Source organism: Clinocottus analis, unplaced genomic scaffold (genome assembly GCF_023055335.1).
Source record: "Clinocottus analis isolate CAN_PGR_092001 unplaced genomic scaffold, fCliAna1.0.p SCAF_3, whole genome shotgun sequence".
Taxonomy (NCBI): Eukaryota; Metazoa; Chordata; class Actinopteri; order Perciformes; family Cottidae; genus Clinocottus; species Clinocottus analis.
In genome coordinates, this window is record NW_027176042.1 from 10164119 (window position 1) to 10181718 (window position 17600).

The 17600-nt window shown below is 45.5% G+C and overlaps 1 protein-coding gene across 6 annotated transcripts in view; it reads left to right on the forward strand.

Moving 5' to 3' along the window:
• eogt (EGF domain-specific O-linked N-acetylglucosamine (GlcNAc) transferase) overlaps positions 1–17600 on the forward strand; it is a 39136-nt gene that overhangs the window by 14283 nt on the left and 7253 nt on the right. For 2 of the 6 annotated variants that reach the window (XR_011078585.1, XR_011078587.1), the window contains exons 17-18: positions 1039–1130; positions 5507–5737. The gene's annotated coding sequence lies outside the window, so the exon portion shown is untranslated. Of the gene's footprint in view, positions 1–1038; positions 1131–5506; positions 5738–16043; positions 16199–17600 lie in introns of those variants that run through there. The other 4 variants (XR_011078586.1, XR_011078588.1, XR_011078589.1 and 1 more) reach the window with 4 other exon arrangements.

Consider the following 17600-nt stretch of genomic DNA (forward strand, 5'->3'; position numbering starts at 1 on the left):
CTGCTGTGGGTTTCATTATTTTAGTGAGTTCAGGTCTGAGGAGGGAGATGGCTCTTCGCAAAAGGGCACTAGTCCAGTTTTTACTGTCACTGTAATAAATCTGGATGACCTCAAAAACTACTAAGTGAACAGTGACCCATCTGAGCCACACGGGGGCAGTATAACATCACACATGAGACCAAACCGTCACCCTGCGCAGTGTGATCGTCCCTGACAGACTTGTTCCAAACAGTGTACCGGGTGGGAACACTGTATTCCCAAATAGATCCATTGGGTCATAAGAAGTCACTGTTTGTTGAAGTGTTTGCTCCAATTTCACATGTTTGATGTCAGCAGTCGTGCCCCTGTCTGCTTTTTTGCGGATGTTGTGTCTGAAATTTCGGGGTATTGACAGACACCGGGCCTGTCTAGGGTGGGCACTATTTATGGCCCTGCTCAGGTTACTGCCAGTGACCTCGTAAAGAAATGAAGAATCTCCATGCAGGTGGGCGGGCGGGTATGAGGGGGAAACAAAAGCAGAGGAACCAAGATGTCTGTCTGTTCTCATTAACCTTCATGGCAGCTCCGAATCGATGACCAACTCCTGTTTTACAGCGCAAAGCCTGCCTGTATCCAAAAATGGAGCGCTTGAGTGGAAGAGAAGACGCAAGAATTGCATCGGATCACCTCACCCACCTTTCGATTTCAAGTGCGAAGCGTGAGGAAAACACAAAGTCTTCATAGCGAAATCATCTCGGTGTGCAATCACTGTACACACAGTACAACCACAGTATTACAACAGTATAACCAATGTATGACCACAGTGTAACTATAGCATAACCTTGCTTCATTGGCCGCCACGTACGCAGGTAAAATACCTCGGTGGTGTCGCAGGCCCATGAACGGGCCCCAAGTGCGTGGCCTCGGGCCGCTGATGGTTTACCTCCCAGAGTTTCACCGCGTCCATGTCTGGGGTGGTCTCGTTTAGTCTCGCTGTGGGTAATTGTGTGTTGTCTTCCATAAATGTTGAGTTGCTTATCTCTGTTGCCCTTAATGTAGAGCCTGTGCAGAGAAAAGTGGGCTGCCGACGCGTCAGGACAGCACAGCTGATTGCAAGAAAGGGCCGAGGTCTAATCACCGAGGTGGAAGCTGTGAGTAAAGTCATTATCACGTTTGAGCCACGATTCACACTTCAACAGAATAGGATTTTGTTTTCTTGGAATTTGGTTTCATTGAGACGTCTCATAATTGCTGACTGTTGTTGGCCTATTTTAGCTTGTCTGACATCTGCAGTTATATTCTGAACTCTCTGCTCTGTCAACGCCATTGTTTCTTGGCTCCATTTCCTTATGATACTGCCCAAAGATCATTTATCTTTGCGTTTTACAACGTGATCGTAAGCACAATTAATTGATCTGAAAAGATAAACATTTGTCACCGCTGAATATGAATCAATCACACTCGTTCATTTTAATGTGCCCAATTTTCCAGGCGTCACCAAACTAGGAAAACTATGTTTCTCCGAGGGATAAAAGTAGAAATATTGATTTAGGAGGAAGAAATATGGCTCATTTTGTGAGCAGATATTCCCTTATTGTTTTTGTATCCCCTTGGTGATAGTTATTGGGAGGAACCATCCCAGAGGAGATCTTATAACCCTGCTCCTCTGATACATGACACGCCAACAAGACTTCGGCCTACTTTTACCCTTGCCACAACATATAAAGGATGAGGCTACAACCTTTAACTTGCCATTCCGGCAAGTTATGAACCGCTGAAACGGATACATGCCGTGAAACATGTTAAGTAAACCGATGGCACTGTAACACTTCACAACTGTGATGGGAAGTATGCGTAAATTAGATTTCAGCCCGCTCAACCTCGCACTTTCAAGTCTCTTTTTGCGTCACATGATGTGGTTTCCTCTGATATCTGGCCCCTCTGAGGATGGATAGATGAGATAAGTGCTCTGAGCTGCTGTATCCATTAGCTGCCTCACTATAAGATAAAAGGCCTCATATCCCCATTGTGACATATGAGTTCAATAGACACAACCACCTTCCCCTGCAAACTAATATATTGTGCTCTAGCAAAATTCTGGTCCTCCCCCTTTACGCTCACTTGACAAAGTTCATCTACTTTTGTTTATTTTTTTTCGGATTACTTGTCAGCAAAGTAAGCTAAAAAGAAAAGCGCAGTGACAGGACAACCTGGAGCCGTCTAGCGCCCTGGATTTGTATGCAACGCGCCTGGACCTGTCCATGGTGCTGAAACTAGGATTTTTACTTCAGTTTAATGTTGCTGTTTTAATCTGAATCCTGAATAATAAAAAAGAAGGAAAGCACAGTGCCAGACAAGTTTACTGTAAGATAAATGCAGCGGTCCATGTTTCAGTCTTGAATTTCATTCCATTTCATGTTTCCGTTTACGGTTAATTAAAAGTCGTGCGTCTCTAAAAAATAAAAAAAAATCCCAACAAACACATACCTCCACTGACACAGAGCTCGCCGTATGGCCCAGCAATGCTGGCAACAAGAAAACAAAGAAGATATCTGAACGTATCGGATACTCCTCACCTTGGGTCGTTAGCAGACATCGACCTCCTCTAAGTCTTAACGACTGCAAAAACAGCGCAAAGCAATCAATCGCCATCAACACACCAGAATATTCTGGGGATGGAATAATTGATAGGCTGTCTCCTGGTGCGTAACGGAGAGGCGGCGGTGATTAAATTCTGTTTAACATGGCGGTGTGTGTGTGTGTGTGTGTGTGTGTGTGTGTGTGTGTGTGTGTGTGTGTGTGTGCGCGCGCGTGTGTGTGTGTGCGTGTGTGTGTGTGTGTGTGTGTGTGTACACCATCCGCGCGTATTAGCCAAGTACAGACGCAAGTATTGATATCCAGACACCATCTGTAACATGATCGAAGTGTGGAAGCGAGGTGGACTATTATGTGATGAGCAGGGGTCATCGACTCGAGCACGTCGAGCAGCTGTCAGTCACTATACCCCTCCTCAACTCAACACACAAGTTATACACAAGTAATGGAGTGGTGAAATGTCAACACTTTTACAATTAAGCAAGCCCCAAGAAAAATATATTCACTTCGGAAGATAATATATTTTATATATATGACAATGTTAAATGTGGCCAGTTGTGAATCTAAACTACTCCCTCGGCAATCTGGTTCCCCCCGATCTGGTGTACCTACTACGTTTTAAGATGATACAAACCATAAAGTACAATTTAAAAAAACGGCCATGTCAAGCATTCCACAATGACAAATTACGACTTGTTAATATGACCTCCACCCCATATCGGTCCGTGCTAGTAAACTACATGACATCAGTGAGGAAAAAGGGGTGTACTTGGGAGCTCGTGAACTGGGCGGGCGCTGTTGCACGTGTTCTGAATGGGGAAGACGGGCTCGCATCGCATTTCTCATGTCCAATCGATCCCTGCTCGGGAGGAGCGACGGGCGCGCAACTATCACTCTTGCATCACCATACCATTGCTCCCATCACTGACTCTCCGGCGACTTCAACGCCTCCGTGTGACATTCGCGCAAGGGGGATGAACTTGTGTGGAGTGGCCGCAGGAGACGTCAGCCCGGTGTCTCTTTGGGGGAATTATGCACTTTTGGTGACTTTCTTCTCAGTGTGGTTTTGAGATGGGACGCGGCACCATCATGGCACATTGGAGCACCTCGCTATTGCGCGAACTCTATTTTCTTACCCGGCTCCGGAGGGCTGGTACTCTGGCGTTGCAGTAGCCCTCCTCACCCCCTGCTTCGGTGTGTTTGTGCGCGGGCTCCCGGAACTGGACAGGAGGCTGAAAAGGATTGGCCCGTTTAGTGGAAAACAAAACCAGTGGAGTTGAAGCAAAAAGTGGCAAAGCGCCTGTCACCTGGATCCTTTACAATTCCCTGTGATCATGCCATCGAGTTTATAGATTTGGGTAAGGTGATGTGTTTTTTATTCCAATTAAATGAGTGTAGATTCACATTTTAATTCCCTGTGCCTTTTCATGGCGCGCGGTCAATAGGCTAACGCAACTAGGATGGGGTCAGCGGGAGACTTTGGCTGTAGAGATGTGGAACATTTTAGTTCCATGGGCAGCATGAGAAGGGTCGGTGATTGTCTGACCCACTAAATGACTTGCGAGCTGAAAGCAACTTTGCTCAGAGCTCAGCAAACATGTTTGCTGAGGAACGATTACTTAAAGAAAAGCATCGGGATTTCCAGTAAAAACCTTCAGCGATCTCCAATTGACCGAGGTCCCACGGCGCGTGATTGCCATGCGTAAATACGGACCACATGATGAGCCGATACAAACGTCCGTCAATTCCCGTGTCCAGCGCGTGCTGTCGGTTAGCGCGAGGAAGATCGAGGTGAGATTGATGCAGTGTGTTTTACCAGTGTGAGGTTAAATAAGCGATCGGTCGAAGCTCGGCGCTGCTTAGTACCTATTGAGTGATCTGCGAAGCTGATCTGCTGACCAGGCTCTTTTCACGCGCCTTTCTAATCGCTTTTGCATGGATCGTGACCAGCTGGGTACAGAGAGGAGATGAGAGCGCGCGGAGCTCAGACAAATGGAGGAGAAATGAGGTGCCGCCGGGCTCTCCGGGCAGATTGCGCACGGAGGCAGAGAGGTGTGTTGCAGAACCTAATGAGCACACACTACTGGTCTCTCTCTCTCTCTCTCTCTCTCTCTCTCTCTCTCTCTCTCTCTCTCTCTCTCTCTCTCTCTCTCTCTCTCTCTCTCTCTCTCTCTCTCTCTCTCTCTCTCTCTCTCTCTCTCTCATGCGCACACACACAAACTGGTGGGGGGAAATGACTTGGTGCATGTTAATGGGTGCAGTAATGAGACCGAACCCCTATCGTGTTGTAATTGTTAGTCATCCTTGTCTCATCCCCTCCCACTCCCATCTCCTCCCTCTCTCTCCCTTTGCTTATATCCCTCCTTGTCCTGCAGCTCAGCTCTGTAATTTGTACTGTACTGAAAGAGTGTAATTATTTCCCCATTGTTTTTAGCACAGCGCAGTGGCACTCCACAGAGAGTGGCGTCATTAGTGTGACAGGGCGGACAGGCGAGGGGAGAAAGGGAGAGGAGAGCCGGGTGGAGAGGATCGGTCCAGGGACTTAATTCTCATTGACAGTCACATTAACACAGGAGCAGCACTCTTAATCCTGGGGAGATTACTCTCCCCAACCTGACCCCCTGTCAACCAGCCACACACACATACACACATGCACGCACGCACACACACACACATGCACGCACACACACACACACACACACACACACACACACACACACGCACTCGCACACCTTTATGGCTGTGTCGCTTTTCCTCTCCACAGTGGATGACTCTGTCTTTGTCACCCTTTTCCATCTCCTCACACCCAACCACGCTCCCACTGCACTTTTTGCAGTGCAAAACACATGCCAAGAAATTCACACAGTTGGTAATTACTCCTCCCTCCTGGCTCACTCTCATCTGAACCCTTGCACCCCTCCCTTCTTCCTAGGCGCTCCCAGCAGTGGGACAGCCGGCATCCTCTGAGGGCCGTTCGGCTCTACATGTCTCAACAGCCTCCTATCTACTTACCCCACAGAGGGCTGTTCGGGATGACTGGCTGGGAATGAGCGGGAATGGATTGTGTGCATTTGTGATTGTGCATGAAGACACGGCCAAGCTGAGAGGCGATGGACAGTAGCGAAGACACGGGAGAGCAAGGGAGGCGAGATAAATGAGCTGGAGAGGCAGAATAAATATTTGTAAGAAATGAGGCGAAGAAAGGAGATAGCGTTTGTGAGTGTGTGAGAACTCTGTACAGAGGGATCTTGTGAATATGTGTGCTTGTTCATGTGTGGGGAAGAAACAACACTGTGAGATGATGATGATGGTGTGTGTGTGTGTGTGTGTGTGTGTGTGTGTGTTCTGGATGATATGCTAGATGAATAAACAGGGGATCAGGAATGTAGGACTGGTGAGGTGACAGCAGCGCGACAGATAGGAGATCACCTCCACACACACACTGGCATTATCAGATTGACTGTGATGAATGGATACTTCCGACTGAGAGGAGGAGAGAGGAGAGGCCTTCTTTCATGTCATGGGCATAAAGATGGAGAAAGGCCACCCATTTGTAAATGACAGTGTCCTGGACAGCTTTTCATCTCGGCAGACTCTGGGTGCATTGAGTCAGAGAACATCAACCGGCTTCAGCAGAAGCTGTGAACAATAACGTCTTTGCTTATCTTAGTGAAATCAGGTTCAGAGAAAATACGTCACGGTGTACATTGTCTTTTCTCAAATAGGAGATCCGTGACTCTAATCATGGAGAAACAAGTGATATTAGACCAATTGAATGTGAGAGTGGCGCGTCTCTGTTCCCTGTCTCGACCACAAAACCACAGTTGAATAGAGGTCACGGCCCATGATAAAAAAAAAAGAAGGTTAAAGTTCAAGGTCTAACATGTGAGACCCTTGTAACAATGTAACAAGTGTGGGCCTCCACAAATATAGAAAATCACTTTCCACCTCTTCCGCTACATTGAGATTGTTGCATGTCTGACAACCTGCAGTGCAAAAACCCTAAACTATGTTTAAGGCAAAACAGTGTCATCATTACCGTTGAGAAGCAGATTTTTTTCCCCTCTAAATATATATTCCCAATTATTTGAAGAGACAAATCTACGGGGTCCTTGACACGGTCACGCTCATGTGTTGACGAAAACATTACTATTGGCTAGATATAAATATCATCTCAAAACATGTAACACCTACCTAGCAATATGTTTTACATCAATGAATTGGCATTATCCTATTTTCATTATCACCACTAACATAGCACAAACAGGCATCATGCACCAAAAAAATACGAGTGCATTTGAGGCACTCAATATAAGGCCATAGTTTACCCACATCGCTGCACATATCAATACAAATTTACTCGCAGTTGATCCAATCCTGAAAGCGTAACGTGTCCTTTAAGTATAGGTGTGGTGATGACTTTGGCCATTACTTTCACTCAGCAGTCACTTTGTAAGAGCAGTGGAGGTCTCCTGTTGGAGTCTCGCAGCTGTGTGTGTGTTCCTTGTCTTCCGTTCTTCCCCTCTGTCTGTCAGTCAATCAGTGACAGCGAGGCCTCGGTCTCCTGTGAGGCGCCATCACGCCGGCCAGACCCTCTCTAATTCCATCTAACAGGTCCCGCTTTGACTGACAGCCCGCACTGCCACATGGCTTCCTCCTGTCCCGCCCGGAGACAACAGGGAAAGGCACAGCGAGCCCCACACTTAAATGTTCAATGACAGTTTGCGGGTTCGTGGATTCCTGTTCTTTAGGTGCCAAGTGCTTTTGCAGAGTCAGTCGTGTACCGTTGAGGGATTCATTCTTTGGAAATCTGTTCGAAAATATTGGAGGAACTAATTTATGTTAAATGTTCGTCATTCCCAAGTCGGGAGAGAGTTTTGAGGATGTTGCGGCCCTTTTGTGAAAACCAAAAACAACTCCACTTCACGGGGCTCAAGGTGATTCCTTCACAGCTCCAACTCACTTTGACCATGACAAATCTCCCAAAGTGGTAGTGATGATTGTAATTGAACGGGCACAGTTCTTCCCACAGTGCTCTATCTATCACCTTGGATGCAATCTGCTGCTTCCACCCGTGTGTGTGTGTGTCTGTGTGTGTGTTCATGTGTGTCATTCTGTGTGTGCGTCTCTGTGAGATAGCGGGTTCCTGTTCGCGCCCCCTCTAGCAGCTGGCAGATGCGCTGGTAACCGTGAGCGACAGTGTTAGTGTGTTTGTGGGATTATGAAAAGCTCCCAGCATGCTCTGCAGCGTGGGTCCACTGTGAAGTCGTAGAGAGAGAGCGGTACTGGTGGAGGGGCCCGGGGCGGTCATCACAGCAGCCCTCAAACAACACTGCACCTCATGAGGAGGAGGGGAGGGTTCAACCCTGTGGGCCATGAAAGTGTGTGTGTGTGTGTGGCGGGAGACGGTGGGAGAGAGAGAGAGAGAGAGAGAGAGAGAGAGAGAGAGAGAGAGAGAGAGAAAGAGAGAGAGAGAGAGAGAGAGAAACAACAGAGAGGGAAATATAGGAAGTCAGGGCTTAATGTTGGTGTTAGCTGAGTTGGATTGAATGGGTAGTTGGGACTGAGGGGAAATCTGTCAGAGGAGTGAGTGAGTGTCTGTCATTGTGTATGTCAGTGCACACAGTTGTGTGTGTGTGTGTGTGTCTGTGTGTGCGTGCACAAGAAGTGATAGCTCTGTAATGAAAACAGGAGGCAGTCAGTGGTCGAGGGTCCCTCTTGGTGGGTGACTGATGTCAGTCACCAGCGGACAATAGCCCCCCTCGGGGATGGCTACTCGGATGAGGATGAATTACTATTGTGTGTGTGTGCGTATTTGTGTGTGTGTGTGTGTGTGTGTGCGTGTGTGTGCGTGTGTGTGTGTGTGTGTGTGTGTATGTGTGTGCGTATGTGGGTTTTAATTCATGAAGTTGAAGGTGAATTCCAGACGTTTGGGTTAAGACTCATGCAGGTTTTAGGCATGCCGTGGTTATGAATAAGGGTCAGTAAGCCTTTAGGAAATTAATGTAAGTCACTGCAATATTCTTCCAAATGATGAGTGAGAATATGCATCTACAAGTACGGGAGCATTTGTATGAAAATCTTTTTTGTGTCATCTGTTCTTGATATCCATGTATGATCCTTGTATGGAATTGTTTTTATGTATGTGTGTGTGTGTGTGTGTGTGTGTGTGTGTGTGTGTGTGTGACAGAGAGAGGCCCTGCTTGTCTCGGGGGAGCAGAGTGATATGGTGTCATGCTCCGGAGACCCACTGACAAATTAATTCACTTATTGACACTGCTGACACGTCTCAGTGACTTTGTAAAATGAACAATTGATCAGGCTTCCTCTCTCTCCCCGCTCTCTTTGCACTCTATTTTCCTGACCTCTCTCGCCCTCCTTTCCTTTCTCCTTCTCTGTGGTTTGCCACTCTGACCTCTCTCCAACTCCTTCCGTCTGTCGCTTTGTTTCTTCCCCTTCTTTTTGCTCCTTTTCTCCTTTCTACTTCTATCAAGCTCTCCCTTTTCTTTGGCCGGCCAATTGACAGCCAAGGCACGTACGGTAATTAATATAATTACGAGCAAGCTGGTCATTAGCAGCAGAGGGGACTGATATCATCAAGATGTCGGTCTGTGAGTTTCTGTGCGTCTGTGGATGTTCAGAGACGACGCGCGCAATAGTTTGCGTGAAAGGAGGAGAGGTTGTGAAAGCAGCTTCTTTCTCTGTGTCCATTCATTTAAAGCTGTTGTGTGAAAGCGCCGTGAGGCCGTGAGTTAAGTGTTTGTCTGGCGGTGTTCTCTTGGCCAGAGGAGCAGCTACAACTACAGCACTGCCGGGGCTCATGAAAAATCAAAGCAGGCTCACATCAAGGCTGTTTATTTTCCATTAATCATAATTTGGGCACAAAGCACAATGAGTGGCCGCTGTACTTGGGAGACTCGCTGTCAGGGTTCCCGTTCGGCTTTTGTTTGGCTGCGAGCAGCCCTTCGATACCAGCAGCCACGGTGTGTGTCCAGCCGAGGTTGAGAATACACTGCCGCAAAGACACATACACTTTGTTCTTATCTTTTCCTTATTCTTTGTACAAACAGGACCCATTCAAACATTGACCTGGTGTTTAGAAACCGTGTTGTATTACTTGGCTAAGCTGTGCTTCACTACTCTATACCTCTCCTCCGTTCGATCTCTGCTCAGGTTGGGAAGGGGAAAACAACTTGGCGACAGGGAGAGAACTGGTGAAGAAAAGAGGGAAAATAAAGGAGGATGGGAAAGAAGCACAAAAGAGTTGTTAGTTTTCCCATCACTGGAAAATTGTCCATAACCCGCAGTAAAAATAATACAGCATTTTGCATTTTTCTTCCAGTAAATAATTACAATCCCAGACCTAAAAAGAAAGTATCGTATTGCTTCTTTGGTAAAGGTTAAAAAAAAAAGAGTATGCAAGGGGCAACTTCACATTTACGTTTGTGCGTGTGAGTAAAATGTGAAATCCTTTTCGAGGGAACCGTTGCAGTCGACCTCGCAGGGAGGACGGCAGATCAATGGTGTAAACACAAAGCTTACTGAGTGAACAGAACTGTACATGGAGATTGCACTTCACTTTCCTAAATCACAGTGTTTACTTTTCTTTTTTTTTCAACACAAAAGCGAGCTGCAGCCAGCGACCATACAACAGCGGAGTAACAACAGGAGGAAGGCATCAATATTGCAGATACTCAGTTTGTCTGAGCGGAGAAGGGAAGAAAACCTGCCAAAGTGTGTGTGGGTGTGTTCAGCCATCTAAAAGTGTCTCCTTTACTTTCCACCTTTCCATCCATCTTCCAGTGCTGAGGGACACTGACTTTTAATGGCCTTTTATTGCTTTATTAGAGTGCGCTGGATTTACAGCGCAGGCCCTGCCTCTGTCTGTCAGCGGCTCTGAGGAGGGTTGCTCTGATCTATGCCGCTCAATGCCGGCTGTCTGGGACTTAAACGACTAACTTGCAAAGAGGAAACCAGGGACTGGGTTGTGGCCACAGACTTGTTGTATTAGCGAGCTAATGTTTATAGGCCTGTTAGCGTCTGTGCCTTTCTCCCCTTCCATAAAACAACTTAACAGCCTACATCTGCTTCTCCCCCACGTCTGCTTTAGTGGAAGGGGATGTTAAAAGACTTTAATAAGACTTGCTCGCAAATGTGTGAATGTGACAGGTACGTTCCGCAAAACTGTGCAATGAATACTCCAGGGTAAGTGAGGAGAGAGGGAAAGAATAAGAAAGAGAAAGAGAGGAAGGGCAAGTTAGAAGTGCAGAGAAAAAGATGAATATATAAGTTGGTAGCGAGAGAACGCAAAGGGGGGCAAAGAGCAAGCTCGGGAAACGGCAACATTTTTGGAGCACTTCTGCAAAACATGCACACACATACACACACACACAAACACACATCTTTTCTGTAGTCACCAGATCCTGACACGACGGCGAGTGCAACAAGGTGGGATTTGGATTTAAGTGCATGCCGATCAATTGAGCTGTAATGGTACCTTAGTGCCGAGGCCATTCTCTGAACCCTGCAGTCAATACCAGACTCAGGTAATGGCTCTGAAGTCCGACTTTCACTCACAACTTTCTTCCTTCACTGTCTCCCCATCTGGCCGTTCCACCAAACAGGATCCTCCACTTTATTGCTTGTTGGTTTATTAGAGGAAACAATAGGGTTGGTGGAAGTACAGATGGATGGCAATAAACAGGTGCAATGTTATTATGTGTCCCTCATAAGACTTCTGACCTTTTCCAATCTAAAAGAAAAGAAAAAAACTCTAAGGAATATGGGCTCTTTCATACAGATTCCATAAAAGATTACACTTAAAGATGTCTTCATGCTAGTTTAAAAGTATATATTTGTGGCTCATATGTCATAAACAAAACTATGCATAATGCAAAATGTGTTTGGCATATTAGTACATGAATGATAAGAGGTATTAGTATAAGATTGTATAATATCAGCAGAAACATATACACCTCAAACACATTATCCATATTAATTCATGTGATATTTAAATATATACAGTGTATCACAGTACATGCTGTATATTTTACAACTTGCTTTGGTTAGTTGTGTGTGTGTGTGTGTGTGTGTGTGTGTGTGTGTGTGTGTGTGTGTGTGTCTTTCATGCGTCTGACTCACAATGTGTCCAAGATTTCTGCTTCACTTGTCACACACAAACATGGTTGGTGATGTGTGACGAAAGAAAGGAACAATGTCGGGTGATTAGAAATTACAGTTGAGCGTTATTGACTCGATGTTCTACAGAAAACCGTGTTATAGGGGAAAGCAGGCTTTTGCATGCGCACATGAATTAAGAGAGCAGAGAGAGAGAGAGAGAGAGAGAGAGAGAGAGAGAGAGAGAGACATATGGAGGCATTGCTACTCGAGAGTCATAGCAAAAGACAAACAAACCATAGAGGGCTGAACCAAAGGGTTCAGAGAAAAGGGGCTCAGGCTTGTGAAAACATACTGGTGTGTTAATTGAAGTTTTTCATTTGTCTTTGTGTGTGAGAGTGTGCTTTTGCGTGCGTCCACCCGCTCTATCTGCCCAGCGACCCTGAGGGAAAGGCGAGGAGCAGCATGATGTACTGGTGGAAAGTCGGAGGCAGGCGAATACATAGAGGCAGAACAGTACACGTCCCTAACTGAATGTTAATACTCTGCATATCGGCAGAAATCTGAAACGCTTGACGTAAGATTCCGTTGGGCTTTGTGCTTTCGCCCGTTTCATTTTCGATATCTTTCCGCCTCAGGGAGATGCACTTTGTTTTACACTGATATGCTTTTTGTGTGCTTGGTCTGTGTCTGGGCACAGAGGAATCAGCGTACTGAGATACTGGTGTGATGATTGTATGATCTCTCCAATCTCAACGCCTTTCTATTTTTCACACTCAACAGCTCAACCAAAACCCATGTTACAAAACCAAAAGATTATATAAATAATTATTTTGTTTGTTTCTGAGTCTGGGATCCATATATTTATTCCTCCCAAAACATGCTAATATTTAGCACAACTACTCTTGTCTGTGTACAAAAACACCTCAATATCAGCATTTACAGCATGATGGCACATCGAACTAAAACAGACTAACCGATTTTATCATATTTATTTTTACAAAAGGCCGCCAATATATCAGTCAAACTTGAAAGCTCAACCACAAAAAAAGTAATTTGACATTGAGTTGATGAATTGAGTATAAATATGCTCTTCTAAATTTAATAATTTCAGCTTCACAACGCTGAATGTGAGACAATGAGAAGAGTCACCAAAGCCAAAGTTTTGACGAGTACAGTATCACCCATCAAGCAGCAGTCTTTCTACTTTTTTTTTCTTCACAACCTCAAATAGACAAAATATCAAAAGTTATCGTCCTGGAGATCGCGAATGACCTTAAGAAATATGTCGATTTGGCGAGTAGTCGCTGAGAAATTTAGCTCTGGCCCAAAGTGTTGAATGGATCGACCTAATGACCAACATCATCATCCTGAGGCGGCGAGTGAGGCGAAATCAATCATAGATTGATGAAGGGACGATCTTGTCACGCCGTCTGAAACAGAATGCATTTATCATTCCCGTTATTTTCAATAACAAAGTCTAATAAACAGCACTCAAGGAAATGCAATTACTCCAATTAGAGATAAAGTATCGATTTAAAAAAGATAAACCAGGGATATCAACAAAAGCCCAAAGGCGAACGCTGTTGCACTAAATAGGCGCAGAAGTGATCAAGTGATGTTGCTTTTTCTAATCTTCGCAGAAGCTCAGTCCTCATTGAACCGAACTTCCTGCACTGTACTGAGAGCGCGTCCCACAGACACACATGTTTCCCCGGTGGGACATAAGGTCATCCAGCTATAAGGAACGAGTGTCATTTTGCAAATTCACCTTTTGCGCGCACATGTTTGTGACTGCGACTGTGCGCTCAGAGAGTGCTGGCAGATGATGCTGTTGGGATGCAGAGCACACAGATATATTTGTGGCCGAGGTGGGATTGTCTCAATGAATGTCAATGAGTGCCCGTGTCACTCCTGTGTGATTACTCCAAGGAATGACACATATCAGCCCTTCAACCCAGAGAGAGAGAGGGAGAGAGAGAGAGAGAGAGAGAGAGAGAGAGAGAGAGAGAGAGAGAGGGAGAGAGAGAGAGAGAGAGAGAGAGAGAGAGAGGAGGTTAGAAAGAGCGAGACTTGATGTTCTCAGATATTCTTGAGTATGTCTGTGCTCTGTTTGTTAATATTCGTGTGTTTGTGTGTTTGTGTGTGTGTGTGTGTGTGTGTGTGTGTGTGTGTGTGTGTGTGTGTGTGTGCACCTATTGCTACTGCTGCCAAATTTGACGACTCCTTACAGCAGTGATGACCAGCTGAGCCATACACACACACACGCACACACACGCACACACATGCACACACACACACACACACACACACACACACACACACACACACACCACACACACCACACACACACACTCTTCAACATGATTCCGCCAGAGACACTGGTAACATGGATGTTTTATGTGACATTGTGTCTGATTCAAGCGCATCAACACAGCTTGTTGTGTTTTTGTGTTGTTGTTTTTTTTAAACCGATTCATCACTACGTTTGTATGTGTGAGACCCGGTAGAGGTGACAACGTCGCTGTGACTGATCGGACGTTATGTCCCTGAAGTCCTGACGAGACTGAGCTGCATCTGGAGACCACACTCACGCACACACACACACACACACACACACACACACACACACACACACACACACACACACACACACACACACACACACTATTGTGCTCTTTTAATGAGTGTATCAGAGAACAAAGCTGATAAAAATGCGTGCCATGGCCCAGCCTTTAAAAAGAGAATAAGAAATGGGCTACAGTGCTGCCATGCAGCATGCCTAATCACACTGCACACACAGCACATGCACTCTGCATACTTTCACATACTGTACTGGAATTAAATACACACACACACGCACACACACACACACACACACACACACACACACACACACACACACACAGATGCGGGTATACATTATGCATATGGATTCTATATGCACAAATTATACAAATATTAGTCATCCCACTGCAGTCGTCCAAAACACAAGAATACACTGAGAATACACACATCCCCTACTGTGTATATGTGTGTGTGTGTGTGTGTGTGTGTGTGTGTGTGTGTGTCTGTGAAACATTACATAGTGTATGATCCATATGTTTAAACTTTCCTTTTGTAAACTCTCCATTTCCTGCTCTCTTCTTATCTCACCTTCTCTTTTTTCCTTCTTAAGATTCTCTCTGACCTGTGTCCGTCCTTGATCCTTTTTTTTTTGGTTAAAGCTTACTAATCTTCGTTAATAGAAACCAACAATACCCATATTCACTTAGTCTCACCTAAATTGCCCTGCTAGGTTCTCACTTGGCTTGTTCCTGTGATTTCTCTTCTCGATCTTTGACTCGTTCGTAGCAGTTGCTGTTCATTTGTTCCCCACTAGGGGGCAGTGGCGCTACACTGATGGTTGGAGCTATCAGGCTCGGATGAAGCTGACACATTCCCAGAAAGTTTCTGAGCATTGCAGCGGACTAAGCTGCATATCAATGAGTCATGATGAATAATGAAGGTCCGAAGAGGGGAACATTTTGTTATTAATGTGAATCTGTTGTCTTTCATTTAGATTGCGGAGTTAGTCCTTTTGTAAAGAGAGATGTGTTGACATTCTCGGCGGCGGTCTAGTAATTTACTCAATGTGTGTGTGTTTGTGTGTGGGTGAGGGTGTGTGTGTGTGTGAGATAGAGAGAGAGAAGAAGTGCACATGCATCAGAAGCTGTCACTCAGCTGTAATTAGGGAGAGTCTCTTCTGCTGTCCTCCGACACTGTTTTAATTTACCTGGCAAACACTTTGCAAATGCACTCACTCTGTGTGTGTGTGTGTGTGTGTGTGTGTGTGTGTGTGTGTGTGTGTGTGTGTGTGTGTGTGGGTGTCTGTGTATGTGTGTGTGTCTACTTGTGTTTATGGCTTGTTTAATCATCTGATTTGCTGCCGGTGAATGTTTCAGCTATGAAGCTTTTCTGCAAGTTTTTCCTCATGTGCACCAATTTTGGAATCAATCTAAGTTTTATGTACAATGTTTTAGTGTGTCAATCCGTGTGTGTGTGTGGGGGGGTGCTCATGACAGAGAATAAGGGTGTGTGTATGTATGAGTGTGTGTGATCTAGAGTGGGGATCACATTCAGCCTGAGGGTAGGTGAACCTATTGTAAACAATGGATCTAACAGACTCTAGGCCTTCACATCTCTACCTGTGTGTGTGTGTGTGTGTGTGTGTGTGTGTGTGTGTGTGTGTGTGTGTGTGTGTGTGTGTGTGTGTGTGTGTAGACCTTCATACAAGGTCATTGGAGGCCACTGAGGAACCCCAGGGCAGGCCGGCCTCTCTGACCGAGTGTCTTTGTACTTCCTCTCTCCAGGGGCTTCTTCTGTTTGAGGTGAGGAAGAGGAGAAGCAGGAGGAAGAGGAGGAGGTGTGGTAAGGTGTGAGTGAATGCAGCCATGGCCTGTGTACCCTGTCCATAGAGGAGCGACTGAGTGGAAGACGGATCAGAGAAGACCGAGACAACCAACAGGTGAGACCGTGTCCTGAGAACAAACATCTACTAACGATACTTTTCATTAAGCCTTTTTTTTGCAGTTCATTGAAAGTTGACAGTTCTTGAATTGAAAATAATAAAAATGCACGGCTCAAGTTTCCAAAAGTCAGGTTGACATCTTCAAATTGGTTGTTTTGTCCACCAGTTTAAAAATCCAAATATAAAGAATCTGTATGGATATAAAAGCAGTACATATTCACATTAGGATCTAGAAGGAGTAATTATGCTTGAAACATAACCTAAATGATTAATAACAACTCCCAAACAGCAATAAAGCTGAAGCAATTAGTTGATCAACAGAAAATTAATGAGCAGCTATTTTGATAATTGATCGTTTCAGTTATATATAACACTCGATTGAGCCGATATTATAAAAGGTACCAGAATATCATTTATTTTGTTTGAAGGTAGGTCGAACAAAGCAATTTAAAGATGTCACCTCTGAGAAAGCCATGTGATGGATGATTTTCAAATTTCTTTGACATTTTATATACAAACAATAAATCAAGAAAATATTTTACGGAATGATCAATGATGAAAAATAATGATTAGTCGCAGCCCTAACTCCCATATTATGATTTCTGAGCTGAGCCTCATGTTTCTCTGTAACATGTCATGACTCATAAAGTCGACTTTTTTGTAATTGTCTGCTGCCAGAGAGAAATTGGAGGAGTTAATCCTAATGTGATACTAATAGGCATAAAAGGATGCTGGTAGCATACTTCTGTGGCGCCGCTGGTGAGTTAGCTCCACCCACACGATGCGTGTCTGTGCTGCTCAGGCCTATTCTGTTCTCCCAGTTCTCATTTTTTTTCTTTGACCTTTGCCAGTTCGCTTTTTACGTTGTTTCTGCTTTTTGAAAAGCAATATGTTTTGTTTGCTTTGCTCTTCTGCCTCCTGTCTTTCTTTTTTTAAGTGGAGGGCGTTCTGACCTCTCCTTATGCCCTCCTCCTCTTCCTCCTCCTCCCCTTCCTCCCCCCTTGGCTTCCTCTTTGCCCCTCTCTCTCCTCTTTCCCTCTCTCAGGATGGAACTGTGGGGGAGGTCAGCTTGGCCTGTGCATGTGGCCTTCCTCGTTGCGTTGGTGATGCTCTGCGTTGACCCGGTGTCCGCTGGCAGCCGTAACCATCGGGGACCGACAGGTACACCAGGTCTTACTCTGAACCCCCTTCCAACACCACAAGAGGTTAATTACACTGTCACTGCAAAGGCACAACACATGTTCCCCAAGCCCGTTCGCACATCATCCCGATCCTGCAGGAGGGGGCCGAGCGGGGACAATATGCTCCGTCCCTCAGCGTGACATAATGTAATCTAGACGAGACCTCGTTTTGGGCATGGATGCAAACACGCCCCTGTTTGAATGATCGAGCCCTTCCA